Here is a 15,802-nt window from a genome sequence, read left to right as displayed (position 1 = left end):
TCATGTCAGTATGGACCAAAATCTCTAGGGAATACACACATATATATATATATATATATATATATATATATATATATATATATATATATATATATATATATATATATATATATATATATATTTGTAGTATAAATAGTCGAAGCAGTGCATTTATGATGAAAATCCTAAAATGAATAAGCACACTTTAAATACCTGGATGCACTTATTCAACCGCTAAAAAGAAGTGTGTCAAATTAAACACTTTGTGCACTTAACAGAGCAATTGAGGTTGATTAATTTCACTAGTTGGACAAACAATTAACATAGCCTGGGAAACGGTTTCAATTTCAGTTTAGTAAGTAAAACATTGGTGTTCCAAATTGGACAACACTGAACTCATACACTACTCGGTTGAGTGTAGAAGTGGATAATCTATAAATGCATATTAAATAGTGTCTAAATAATACTGGTGCTACTGTATGCTAGATATGAACTGTTTTTGTTCATGGAAGATAACTGTAACAATTATAGATTAAAATGAATTCTGAGAATTACAATTTGAACAATGCTGTAGCTGTGTTTATGTTTCAGTATACTATAATGGATTATAAGACCAACATTGTGCTCTTCTGGGTTTGCTTCGTGCAGTTGAGTGGGCTTGACAAACCACTAGTAGAAGATATTTTCTTCTTCTTTCCATATGCACCAGCCATCTTTTTTTTAAAAACCCCATACAGGACACATCAGTGACCTGACATAAGATGCCAATCAGAGCATTGTGATGCAAATAAAGCTTTCACTTTATAAAAATAAAAGCCTTTCAATCCTTTGTCCAGACACATTTAACTGCTGTTTATTAATCGGTACAATATAGGTAAGCTTTCTTTTCAAGAAGAGAGTCTTAAAAGCTGCACAACATTTTCAAACATACCTCTTTACAAAAGTGTTTTTTTCTACATCTCTACATTGGAGTTTTTACGGTAGTTTTCCATGTATCTACAAAACAGCACATTTTTTATTCATCTGAAAACCTTTTCCAACTGCATGCCTTATTTTTTTTTATTATCTAGCCACACTATCACAAAATAAAATGACAGATTTGATGTGTGGAGTTTGCATGTTACAGTGTTCACATGGGTTTTCCTTCTGGTACTCTGATTTCCACCACAGTCCAAAGACGTGGTATAGGTGAATAGGATTACTGTAACTAGATTGCCCATAGTGAATGAATATGTGTGTGAATAAGAGAGAGTGTATGGGTGTTTTCCATTGCTAGGTTTTTCTGAAAGGGCATCCGCTGCAACAAACATATGCCAGCGAAATTGCCGTTTCTTTTTGACCCCTGACTAATCAGGCACTAAGCAGAAAGATAGTGAGTGATGGCACATTTGACTAGATTTGGCTGATTAGCTTTAATATTAGCTTAAACGTACAGAACGTTTTTTTTTTTTAATAGTAAATTAACTTCTTATGTCAAAAGATCAAATTAATTTAATTTTTGAGAGATTGTTTGGATGCACAACCTTTTATCTCATTGGCAGGAAGTGTGAAAAGAACTGATTATTTTATAAATTGACAGGTCAGTTTACAGTGCTAGATGCTGAGTGGAATTTTTCCTTTCAATCCCGTGATCTTTTTTTTTATTTTCTCAGTCTAACAGGAGACCCATTGAACCAGAAAACCTGTGACCTTAGGTTGACTCTCTATTTTTTCATGCTCTCATAATATGCCATTTACTTTCTGGTCAAAGAAAAAACCATAGCTTCATTCAAAATAAAGAAAGAAAAACAGATTCACTTATGCTCCTAAAGACATGTTTCAGGCACTTACACACGGCAGGTACCCCGCATTATATTTGATGGACACTTCTGTGGCAAATTTATTACTGAAAGCTTTTTCTTCCATCGTAATTAGCAGACACTCATAACTGAACACCAGCAAAGTCAAAGATGGAGAGGGTACAATGGAAACAGACACATAAACAAGCCGTGCCATTTTAACGGTAATTCGTTTGAAATTATAAGCCATTTCAAGCATTCGAAGCCTCACAGCATCACGCAGACAGCTTGAGTGGAACCCCATTATCTGTCCATTAAAAACAATCTGCTTTGAAATCAATTTTTCATTTGGCGAGATTCTGTTTGTTTGAAAAGGTGACGTCTCAGGCAAACAGCAATTTGCACAGTTTAGGCATTGTTGTGGCGGTAAGACACAGTAATGTGCACTGACAGGGCAATGAAAGTGAATTACATGCCTTGTAGTGCAAATCAAAGATTAGCTCAACACTATTTTACCAGGATTGCCATTTGATGGGATTTTTAGGGTTTTGTTCTCCAAAAACAACCCTTTTTATTGTCTTATAAAAGCCTGATTAGATGGTGACCCGTGTAAAAAAACAAAATAGTTTACAAAAAGACAATATTCTTTAAAACTATCCTGTATACATGTGTAAAATGCTTATCATTTAATATGGGCACAAAAAAGTCTATTTACTGTATTTCTATGTTGTCTGACATTTTTCAAATGTTATAGTATAGTGTATGGCGGCATGGTGGTGCAGTGGGTAGCACTGTCGCCTCACCGCAAGAAGGTTGCTGGTTCGAGCCCTAGCTGGGTCAGATGGCATTTCTGTGTGGAGTTTGCATGTTCTCCCCATGTTCGCGTCTGTTTCCTCCGGGAGCTTTGGTTTCCCCACAGTTCAAAGACATGCGCTATAGGTAAATTGGGTAACAATCCACCTCGTAAAAAAATAGATGTTAAAAAACACCAACATGGTGCGGCTAGATATGAACTTCAATATAAAAAATAAATATAAAAAAGTATACCTAATAAGACCTTGATTAGCTTGTTCAGGTGTGTTTGATAAGGGCTGGAGCTAAAATCTGCAGGACACCGGACCTCCAGGAACAAGTTTGGTGATCCCTTGTATAGTGTATGTTTTATTTTTTCATTCACCTTTAGCACACAAATCAGCATTTTTCACTTCATAGCTCTAAAACATTTTTAAAGAAGAAGTACTGAATACAATTTTTTATGTACAGTTTTTGTGTTCTGTAGTTGATTGAAATTGTTATGGGTTTTAGGCAAATAAATGATTTTATTAGTATTTTTTTATTTAAGGATAAACAAATTTAAAGAAACATGCCATTTAATCTTTTTTTTTTAATCATTGTATTGGAATATTACAGTTTGTCATAAAGTTCACTGAACATTTTAAAACTAGTAACATTAAAAAAGCAAGTTACATAATTATATAAAAATATTTTAGATAACATTACATTACAGAAAAAAAAGCATTTTATTAATGCTACTGAAAGAATGTATGTTCATAGCTCACATTCATTGTTGTTTTGCTTGTTAAATGCTTTGGGTATGTACCAGGGGTGGGCAAACTCGGTCCTGGAGGGCCGGTCACTTACACATTTTAGCTCCAACTCTAATCAAACACACCTGCTTATAGATTTATAATGATCTTGCAGACACTGATTGGCATGTTCAGGTGTTTTTGATTAGAGCTGGAGCTAAACTGTGCAGGACACTGGCCCCTCAGGACCGAGTTTGCCCACCCCTGGTATATACTGTAGTCTATAATTCACAGCAAACATCATATGGTGATTGGTGTAAACCATGGTACTGTTACCTCTCTAATCGAGTATGGTTTATATATTTGGTTTATATTTTAACTTGTGTCATTATTTCCTATCCTTTTATAGTTTTATAATTTAGTACTGTAATCTGACAACTGCATTTGCTAACAAAACTACACTTGACTTGCTTTAACAAAAAAAAAAAAAAAAAAACACTTACGTATTCTACTAATTTTGAAATGATCAGTATGTTTCGTATACAGTAATGCGTCCCACCTAAAATATAGGTTGCTAAGAAAAAACTTGAAACCACACCAGAACTATCCAACTCAAAGCAACTGCAAAAATACTGGTGCTAATCATTTACTGACTGACTCCAGAAGCAGAAACTAAAGACAGCAGCTTGACCTCCAGGCATGGAAGGCTTCACACAGGGGCAGCTAATGTTTCTTCACCACACGTACAAACAACATTCTGCACAAAGCATCCACTGAGATTCTCAGCTGCAAAATCCAGTGTACAGCGAGCGGGAGCAGATCCTACCACTCCAAGAGACAATAACTGGACGCAGCACTGCGCATCCAATAAAGCTCCTTGTCTTCAAAACAACGTGACAGCCACAAAACAAACAGAAAATAAAGAAGCAATATGAATTCCACTGACAAAGCACCTTGAAATCCCATTGTTCCGCTCTGCTGATAAACAAGCATGGGATGAGCACAAACATTAATTTTGGGCTTTCGAGTCCTGGAGACGGAGGATTACATAAAGGACTCAAATAGACCCTGAGAACAACATTGTTGATATAAAAAACACACACACATATACACACACACACACACACACACACACACAAAACACCAACAATGAAAACAAGACATAAAGTCCGAAGTCTAAGCAACATGCCTTCCTTATCTGCCAAAAAACAGGTTATATTTTAAAAAAGCTATTAAAAAGAAGTCCAATAATGGACTGTCTCTCTAAATAATGACTTAATTAGCAAGTAGCTCCAAAGCCAAGCCAACAGATGGAGCTGGAACAGGACAAATAGAAGTCGTCTGGAAAGCAGAATATAGAAAGCTGCAATCAGCACCTCAAAGAAAGCAGAATAAATCTCCGTTCTTCAGGCGAGAAGAGCATTCTAAGCACGAGGCGCTAAGCGGTGAGTCAAGCGGTTTGGAGGAGGAGGCCGGGTCAGCAGAGAGTTGCCACGGCTGGGGTTAGTGCCAGAGTGCCTGACCTTTTAAAACTAGCCAAATATTCCCATAGAGAGGGATGCTGGGCTCCGTTTCCCCTCCCCTGCATGCTGAGAGGAACAAGAGAGGGGTGTTGGAGATCAGTTTGTCTGTGAAAAAACACACCACAGAGCATCTTATTCGCTCTGATGAGGGGCTGCAAGCCTGAACGTTTGTCAAATCATTAACAGCTGCATTCATCTTTCACTAATTACGACATTATCATAAATGTATAAATGGTGCCTGGGTGACAACGCATAATGCTACCAAATGCAGACGGCTACAAAAGCCCTGGGAAAACATAACCAACTCCAATTTATGCTTTAATACAAGACTCGCTTTTTCAACAAACAACGTGAATGAAGCAGAAAAGACATTATTATACTAGTAAATTAATGTATTGTCTGGCAAGACACCGTACTCTATTAACGTTAAAGCAGATGCATTAAAAAATCTCGCATTAGATGGAGAGTTCACCCAAAAATTAAAATATCGTCACCATTTAATGTGCCTCGTGTGGTTTTAAATCTTTGCTTTGTGACTTTCTTTCTTCTGTTGAACATAAGAGAATATATTTTGAAAAACGCTGATTGATGGTACAACATAAATGTTGTTGTTCACAAAAAAAAAAAAAAATAAACAAATTAATAGCAACCATTTAGTTTAATTTATGTTCATTTCTGTAGCGCTTTTACAATGTACTGTAGGTTGGGTAAAAGCAGCTTAACATAAGTTCTAGTAAATTAAAACTGAGTCAGTCCAGTTTTCCGAGTTAAAGTTCAGTTTAGTTCAGTTCAGTGTGGGTTAAGTTCCACTGAAGAGCAAATCCATCAATGCGCAGCTCTAGTCCCAAACAAAGCAAGCCAGTCGTGACAGTAGCAAGGAACAATACAGTACATCACCAATTGATGAAAGTGAAGGAAAAAAAACCTAGAGAAAAACCAGGCTCTGATGGGCTCCACCATATCTCTTCTGGCCAAACCTCTTGCAGAGCTGCAGCAGTATAGGCACCGGAGGCTGGAGATCGCTGGAAGTTCATCATAGAGAAACTACAGGTGTGAGTAGGTCAGCGACTGGTGTTCAGGCTGGCACACAGGATTAATAATTAATAAAAAAATTAATGCGGAGACTCATCTGTCACTGGGGTCTTTCAGGAATCAGTCTCATGCGCTCCACTCCTCCATGACCACCATAGCATATGCTCAGGATACGGCCTGGTCCAGGATTATGGATTCCTTCAAACAGCATTTTTTCTTAATTTCTTATTTTGTATTTAAAAGAAGAAAGGAACTCAAATAGGACTCATGCAAGTGAAGGATGAGAAAATAATGACAGAATTTTCATTTTTGAGTGACCTATCCCTTTAATTGTTCAATAAGTCATTAAATGATCCGCTTAACTGATTTGTTCAGAAAATATGTGAATTATACAGCATATTTAAAACAAACATATTTTTGCATGTAATAAATCAGATCTGGTTGTCACGGTAGCAAGACTACCTTACACCAAGAAGGTCACTGGTTCAAGCCTCAGCTGGGTCAGTTGGCATTTCTGTGTTGAGTATTTCATGTTATACCCATGTTTGCGTGGGTTTCCTCCGGGTGCTTCAGTTTCCCCCACAAGTCCAAAGACATGCGCTAGGTGTCTTAGGAAAGCTAAATTGTCAGTAGTGAATTGGGTAAGCTAAATTGTCAGTAGTGTATGTGTGTGAATGAGTGTGTATGGGTGTTTTCTAGTGATTAGTTGCAGCTAAAACAGCATCAGCTGCGTAAAACTATGCTGGATAAGTTGGCAGTTAATTCCGCTGTGGCAACCCCAGATTAATAAAATTATTAAGCCGAAAAGAAAATGAATGAAAGAAAGAATGAATGAATGAATGAATGAATGAATGAATGAATACATCAGATCTGGCTTTGTTAATAAATATTCAAAGCCAATAATAACTTGTAACAATGTGACTAGAATTTTCATTTTGGGCAAACTATCTCTTAAAATAATAATGAAAATAGTTATATGTAAGTGTTTCAAATACTGCATAAACACGATGCTATTCAAACAGAAACATTAACATTCATCAGCAGGATGTTGAGTAATTATGTTTAAAAATATAAAAACCTACCATCACATACCATCTGTCATTTAATTTAACTGAGAACTTTCAAAAATGCTTAAAAATGAAAACAACCTCCAGCAGTATGACAGCGACAAGCTTGGCAGGAAATAAAAAAGTTAAAATTTAAACCTCACAGCATGCAACATGTCATGTAAAATGATCATAATAACCATCAAGCTGAAGCTCACTGCTGAATTCCTAAATGCGGTGAGCTGCTGCCATGTGATTGGCTGATTAGAGGACATTTTATAAAGGGTCACCTGAAAAAGTTTTACTTCTGCTTTGCAGCATACGGAAACTTTACAGAGTGTCAGAGGGCAAATCTGAGATGAACATACTGAAGTTTTAGCATTCAGGGAAGATTTATATAAAGGTCAAAGCAACTGCATCTATAAATATTAATGTCCAGGTACTCTATGGACAGGTCATAAGGTTTAAAGAGGTGTAAGATCATGAAACTTTACAGCACGTTAAAAATGAGCATATACATTGCCTGACAAAAGTCTCGTCTCTTTTTCAAGTTTTAGGAACAACAAATAACTTGACTTCTAGTTGATAATTTGGTATTAGAAGTGATTTATATGAAAGGCAACTGGATTATGCTTATTTAACCAAAATAAAATATGATCATGTCTTTTAATTATTTAATTAGAACAGTAAGCTCTGACTTTGCTTAGAAAAAAGTCTTATCACTTAACATAAATAATGTACAGAGTAGAATATAAAGTCATGGTGCAACAGAAAAAAAACAAAAAAAAAAAACATTTATATTGTGCATGGCTCCCATGAGCTTGGAGGACTGCATCCATACATCTCTGCAATGACTCAAATGACATATTAAAAAAGTCATCTGGAAAACCAAAGAAAAACCATGCTCAATAATATTCATGCCTGGTGACTGGGCTGGCCAATCCTGGCCAAACCATGATTTTTTCCCCTCACCAAACCTGAATGATTTTTGTGAAAATCTTAGGTCCATGTGGGTTCCAATAGGTCTTCTGCAGTATTTGTGATGATTGCACTGAAAAAAAGTGTTGCATGCAGAACTGTTGTAAACAATTTATTTGTGTTGAATTTAAACAAACAAATTAAGTGACATAATTTTGTTTACAACCACTTAATGTAAAAAAAATAAATAAATAAAAAATAAGGTATAATTTAGGTAAATCCAAGGAATCATCTTTGAATATATATTTTTTTCAGTGTGGGACACAGTTCAACAGATGATTCATCAGATAAATCTGCCACTCTTACAATTGGGATCAATGACAAGACTTTTGTCAGGTATATTTCACACTTACAGCTTATCAAAGGTCAAAACCAAAGAAAAAATGCATATGTACTTTAATGTCTAACTTCATTGGTGCAAAATGCTTTGTTTTTTCCAAAACTCACAGCTAAAAAGCAAATATGAAATAACCAAAGGCTTTATAAACGCGCTTTTAAAAGGGAAAAATCCATCATCAATATTGATGCTTTGGTCTCTGAGGGATTAAAAGAAAATACGATGATTAATGAATGAAGCAGCAGCTGAATGTGTTTCTTTGGAGATAAGAGAAGAGATAAGCGAGAGCGTGAGGGGAGGAGGGAGAGAAATGAGAAAAAAACACAGAGCGTACAGTAGTAATACATATTTTTAAGCAGCCAGACTGTCTCTGCAGTGCCCTCACGTACTGTAGCACGGCATTCATTTTCACCACACAGAGCAATCCTTTGCCGGTGTAAATTGTAATTATTTTATTATTTGTTGTCGAGGATGGGGAGGCAGAACCATCACTTTTACCCTCGCCGTGGATTTAAATCCCATTTAAATGGGATGGCGACCAGCCAGGTTCATTAGACAGGAAAAAAGCGACCTCTTTCACACCACATTGCAATGTGGGTTTATTTTACACCCATCAACTTGCGATTCATTCTCACTCTCCTTAAACAAAGCGCTGTGAGAAACACTGTATTTAACCGCAGTTATAATAACCACATTCAAACCAAAGCCCCCTTTCACTGATACAACATAGAAATTTCCCATTGCGATACTTAATTATCATTCCTCATCTGCAAAGTTGTTTACTTTCAACCTTAGAAGAAGATTCTAACGAAGCAGGTTTAAATAATATGTTTGTATTCAAACTCGCACCATTTTCACGAAGCGCTTGGTGCACAGCCAGCGAGGTAAAAAAGCTTATCGGTTATATTTTCTCTAAGGGTATAAATTTGTCAGTATCGTGGAGAGTGTAACTTGAAGACCCGCTCACATCATTTTTTAGACAGATCTGTGCCAACTGTAATGAGAATCAACAGCTGGAAAATGTTTGATGAATATAAAAATGTGCAGGGACTCTAAAATACGGTCGTATTTCTGGCACAAGATGTAATGTGATCTGCAGTACTTCCAGGAGATGTGTGCTAATTAGTGGTCCACCTTGTCATCGCATAAAAACCCCTCAATGAATGAAGGATTTATTAACTGCAATTGTAGAGACATTGACTATATATGGTTCTGGCCAATAAAAGCAATTAAATCCAGACCTTCTACTATCACATGAAAAGTCTGTCAGCACAAGACTATGTAAGTGTATGGCTTATTTACTATGTGTCATTATTTATGAAATAATGCATGATGTGGCAGACAACCAATACATTTAGAAATAAAAGAAAAATCACATTAAAGGCTAAGATGCAAAACCTTTCTTTGAAACACTAAAAAAATTTAAATGTTAAATAATCTTCATTATTTTAGACATTTTTCACACACAACAATCATATTTTTGTTCATAGACCACACACACAGGCATGCACAAGCAAGTTTATTTATTTATTTATTTATTACTAGTTTTTAAATTGTAAGTATTATTTATTCATATTTGACATGTTTTAAAGAAAGAAAATAAATTCATACTTGATGGTCATATTCCTTATTGATTACCACTGGCTACTTGCTAATTTATAATAATTAAAAAAAATTTGGACAGAGCTGTAGCATCTGTACGTTTTTGTGTTTTATATAACATGTATTAAACTTCAAAATCGCCTTAAGGTTCCCTTAAAATATCCTTAAGGTAACCTAAATGTAAAAAGTTACGTGTTAAAATAACTCATTTGTAATGTAATTACAAATCTAATATAAGGGCCGGTACAATTTCAATATCATCTTCATTTCTATGGCGCTTTTACAATGTACTGTAGATTGTTTCAAAGCAGCTTAACAGAAATTCTAGTAAATTGAAACTGTATAAGTCCAGTTTTCAGAGTTGAAGTGCAGTTTAGTGTGGTTTAAGTTCACTGTTGGACAGAGATGGCAAAAGTACACAAATCCTTTACTCAAGTAGAAGTACAGATACTCATGATCAAAACGACTCTGGTAAAAGTTGAAGTACTGATTACACTTTTGTACTCAAGTAAAAAGAAAAGACGTAAAAAGTAAAAAGTATTCATTACCACTAACTGTTTTAGTTTCACAATGGTAACTACACTTTACATCTACATCTATACAAAATAACTTGCATTCCTTTACAGGGAAATAAAGAACAAAGAAAATAAATCTCAATTTATAATATATTCATAAACTATTAAATTGTTAAATTGTTGTTTATTAATTGTAAAAGTTTTTTTTTGTGGTATTAGATTGAAAGATCAGAGAAGTACAGTATGTTTAGAAGTGGACAAAAGACTGTAACCCCATTTAAATGCCATCTTTGAACAGGAATGTGTCTCTTGTTTACCTGTGATCCGATCGATAAAAACGGATCTTACTAACCAGTATAAACATGACATTAATGACATGACAATTAATAGACAAGCATTACGGCGCATGATTATAGGTTGAAAAAGCCATTCACTGCAACACGCATGCGCGCAATGACAAAAATACATTGATTAAATCAAAAAAGCATTCAAATTTCGCAATAACAAGTAATTATATAGATCGCGCCCCAAAACAAATTAAAACAAAAGTAACAAGCTTGATTTAAAAATGTAAAAAGTAAAAAGTACAGATACTTGTGTAAAAATGCAAGGAGTAAAAGTAAAAAGTTGTCATAAAAATGAATAGTTGAGTAAAGTACTGATACTAGAAAAAATCTACTTAAGTACAGTAACAAAGTATTTGTTACTTTTCATCTCTGATGTTGGAAGTACAAACACTGAAGAGCAATGCATATTTCCAAAAGTCCTAAACCAAGGAAGCCTATGGCGACAGTGGCGAGGAACAAACTTCACCAATAATGATAAGCAATAAAGTACAAATATTGCGCACCCTTGATTAATGTAATGAACTTAATGGGATGTATTTGTTAAATAGTAATAGAAGGTGCATTGGACAGTAAAAAGTGGATGTTTAGCAAGACTGTTCTGCCATCTTAAGCAACATTCCAAACCATAGGGACACAATCATTCAGAAAAGCACTGTGAATGGCATAAGGGAATAAGGGTATAAAGATAGATCACTTCACGAGAAGTGAAGAGGGAAATTAACCTAGCAGTCATTGCACATCACTACTCTACATAAAGAATACACAGAGTCTCCACCGTTATTATTGAGTTTAATTGGTCCCAGTTGCGAGTTGTATACAGCTGTTTGTGGATATAATGCAGGCACGATGAGATTGATAAAATGAAAATAGCATTACAGTTAAATAAGATGAAGTATACATCTAATATAAAGACATTATGTTGATACATTTTTTTTTTTACACGAAACCTCATTGCTGACATTTTGTAGAGCTTTTTTCTTTCAAAGAAAATGTTAGGAACTTTTTTATTAATTAATTGTACAGACAATCATGAATGCATTATATAATATGGCTGGAAGGGCATCCAGCGCATAAAACATATGGCAGAGTAATTGACGGTTCATTTCTCGGTAGCGACCCCTGATGAATCAGGGAAAAAACTAAAGGATAGGTAAAAGGTGTGTGTATTATATAAACATGTGTTTTACATTTATTTACAGTAATATGTCTCAAGAACGGCGACACAGTGGCTCAGTGGTTAGCCTCACAGTAACAAGGTTACTGGTTTGAATCCCAGCTCAATTTCCATTTCTGTGTGGAGTTTGCATGTTCTCCCTATGTTTGCGTGGGTTTCCTCATGTGTGCTCCGGTTTTCCCCGCAGTTCAAACACATGTGGAATTGCATAAACTAAATCCGGTACTGGGATACAGCTGGATGGGCATCCGCTGTGTAAAACATATAAGTTTGCGGTTCCTTCCACCGTGGTCACCCCTGATGAATAAAAGGACTAAGCTGGAGAAAAATTAATGAAAGGATGAACATCTCAAGAATCTGATGCCTAAACCCTACATTTTGTCTGTGATGACATTTCCTGGTGTTCCAAAAGAAACACACTGTGTTGTCAAGTAAAATCTACCTCAGTGTGCAAGGGGTGTGAAGCAGTCAGCACTGCATGAATACAGCTACAGTAGCCATGTATACACTAAGCTTCTCTAGTGACAACAACCACCTTAAAATAGACAAATATTTGTTTCGTGCGTCTATTAGCAACAGTAACTTTCAGATGGCATGGGTTTTTGTTAGAATCTGCTATCTGCTATTTTGACCAGTTTAAAATTACAGCACCAAGCCCTTGTTAGACTCTGCAATTTGAACTTAACCATGGATGACAGAGGTGTCATGTTTTGTTGACTTAGAAGGCAGCTTTGCAGAGCGCACTCTTGAAGTGTTGCCATGTCCACTTATTATAAGCGTCTTTGGGCTTGTTGTTTGGACTTTGCTCATAAATCAATCTAGTTTTTGTGTTCATTGGAATGGGCAGATGTGGGTAGCAATGGTTTAAATAAAGAATTTGGATTTATTTCAGTTTTATAGGTTTGCTCTTTTTTTTTTTTTTTTTGCAACAAGATCTGGCAACACGAATGAGCTCTGACTAATCGACAGATTCTTAAGTATTTTATAAGGTTAAACATACTGTATTATTGGATACTTCATATTAATGTAAGTATGAGATAATGTGAAATCAGATGTTTACCAACTAACTTTATGAAAATATTCATTAACAAATCATAAGTGGAATTATAGCAAGTTAAATGCTTACAAATTTCCTGGATGTTTAATTTGAGTAAAGTTATTTTTCACAGCATCTAACATAGGGGTGCCCATACTCCATCCTGGAGGGCCGCTGTCCAGCAAAGTTTAGTTCCGAAACCAATCAGACACACTTGGGCTAGCTATTCAACCTCTTACTAGGCTTTCTAGAAACATCCTTGCAGGTGTGTTGAGGCAAGTTGGAGCAAAAATCTGCAGGACACTGGCCCTCCAGGACAGAGTTTGGCCACACATGATTAGGGATAGCGCATCCATGAAGGCATACTCATAATAGTGAGGGTGGCAACCTCCCCCCACCCCTCTGGCCTCGCTCATGATCGAACAGTTTTATTGTTGTATTTACAAATGAACACACAGCACATCACACACAATTCTTGTTTGACTTATAATTAACAAATATTTCATGCAATTTATTTAGTTTAATTTTTTTGTTTTGTTTTTTGGGTGCACAGACTTGTTCTTAGAGCTGGCAACCCTCGGCTGATGAGGGGGGATCTTATATTGACCTTATTCTTCAATGCGGAAGTGCCCTCGTTTTTGTGATTGTTTTAGAATTTCCGATTGAGTTTCCTATGGTAGAAATTACTTGGAATAATAAACGGCAGAAAATGGCAAACTACTTGCTCTACAAACAAATGTTTGCATGACTATACAGACAAAGTAGAGTAATATAATAAGAAAATATCAGTTTGCAACATCAAGCTGTTCTTAAAGTCTAAAAATGAGTTGAAGTGAATGGAAGTCCGCAAGTCTTGAGCCAAAATGATTCAAATGGCTGCGCCCACTCATACGCAGAGAATAAGGTGAATACCGAGAGGGAGTGATTACATGAAACTATACTGTATAGTAGTTTTAGCTTAAAATATGCTACATTACCTAACTTTAAACATGCCATAAAATAAACAACAGCATAAATTGATCCACGTAATACAACAACATAAATTGTATCTACTGATTGACAGATCTTAACAATCTGAACAAAACTTATACCAACATAATTACAGTACTCATAATTACAGGCTTCTAAATAGGACTTCATCAGATGTGTACACTAATTCAGAAATTTTACTGACAACCTGGCAGCAGGCACGTTGCCACAACATCAAATGCAATTTCTTTCATTTTCATTCGACTTAGTCTCTGTATTTTGTCCATTCCAGCATGTTTTACGCAGCGGTTGCACTTCCAGGCACAACCCAGTACTAGGAAACACCCATATACTCTCACATTCACATACACTATGGCTAAATTAGTTCATCTAATTCCTGCATGTCTATGGACTGTGGGGGAAACCAGAGCACTCGGAGGAAACCCACATGAACACATGGAGAACATGCAAACTTCATACAAAATTGCCAACAGGTCTAGCCAAGACTTGAACCAGCAACCTAATTGCTGTGAGGCTACAGTGTTAACCACTGAGTGCCCAAAAAGCAATTTATGTCTGCTTAATTCAACAAGAATATTTAACTGAATAACAACTGTGACTAAGCATTACAACTTTTCTAAAGAATGTTAACAAATATTTAATCACACCTTTATCTCCGTAGAGCTGCAATCTTCTTTTCAATGAGTGAAACCTCTTTGCAGTGGGCCAGGGGTGCGCACTTAAACACTAATCAAAATGTGACCTTGCCTATCATAGTGTCCTTACCTGAAATACTGCTATTTTAGCGGCTTATTCACTCTAGAGAGACAATAGACTTGGGCAATTTAATTTCTAAATTCCACGTTTTATAATTAACATCCATTTTAGCATAATGCCAATCTGAGGGGGCAATCTGCCAGCCTCATAGATTCTAATTCTGCCAGACTTGCTTGTATTTATTGTGGATAATAATAATAATGATAATAATGATAATAATAATAATAATAATAATAATTATAATAATTATTATTATTATTCATGTTTGCATATGTATATAAATGTTTAGTTAGGTAAAGCTAATGAATGAGTGAATAAATGATTATGGAATCCTTCATGAATAATATGTCGATATGTACTGTATAAACTGTGAACATCTGTGTAAAAAACCTAGATTTCAAAGCTTTTTAATGACATTTTATGATATTTTATTTAATCACTTTAATTATTTTTACCAGTTTAATGACACTTACACATTCATAAGCACACTGCAATATAACTGTTAATTAGCGTATAATATCAGTATTCATATATCTGAAGGTTAAAAATGATAACTAGATGTTTACAGGTACACAATCAGGGCTCGACAATCAATTTTAGCTAGCCACTCACCATTTATATATATAACATTTTTTTCAACACATTTCTAAACATAATAGTTTTAATAACTCATTTATAATAACTAATTTATTTTATCTTTGCAAGGATGACAGTAAATAATATTTGACTAGAGAATTTTTAAGACACTTCTATACAGCTCAAAGTGACATTTTTAGGTTTAACTAGGTTAATTAGGTTAACTACGCAGGTAAGGGTAATTAAGCAAGTTATTGTATAATGATGGTTTATTCTGTAGACTACACTGTAAAAAAAAAAAGTTGAGTAAACTTAAAATAATTAGGCAACCTATCACACATAGCTTTTTGAGTTAACTCAACAAACAGGGTTTGAAGACCAGTGAACTCAAAATATTTTGTTGAATTCTTTAGTTCTCTGAACAAAAAATATCATGTTCATTCAACAAGACATTTTTGTTTGCTGAACAAAAAATATCATGTTAACCCAACAAGACATTTTTGTTTTATGAACAAAAAATATCATGTTAACCCAACAAGACATTTTTGTTTGCTGAACAAAAAATATCATGTTCAACCAACAGGATACTTTTGTTTGCTGAACAAAA

The 15,802-nt window shown here is 35.2% G+C and overlaps 1 protein-coding gene across 7 annotated transcripts in view; it reads right to left on the bottom strand.

Annotated features, from left to right (window-relative positions):
* Window positions 1–15,802, bottom strand: part of galntl6 (polypeptide N-acetylgalactosaminyltransferase like 6) — a 727,623-nt gene that overhangs the window by 97,520 nt on the left and 614,301 nt on the right. The gene's annotated exons all lie outside the window — the stretch shown is intronic.

Source organism: Danio rerio, chromosome 1 (genome assembly GCF_049306965.1).
Source record: "Danio rerio strain Tuebingen ecotype United States chromosome 1, GRCz12tu, whole genome shotgun sequence".
NCBI classification, from domain to species: Eukaryota; Metazoa; Chordata; class Actinopteri; order Cypriniformes; family Danionidae; genus Danio; species Danio rerio.
The sequence above is the reverse complement of the archived record's forward strand: the minus strand, read 5'-3'. Positions and strand labels throughout refer to the sequence as shown.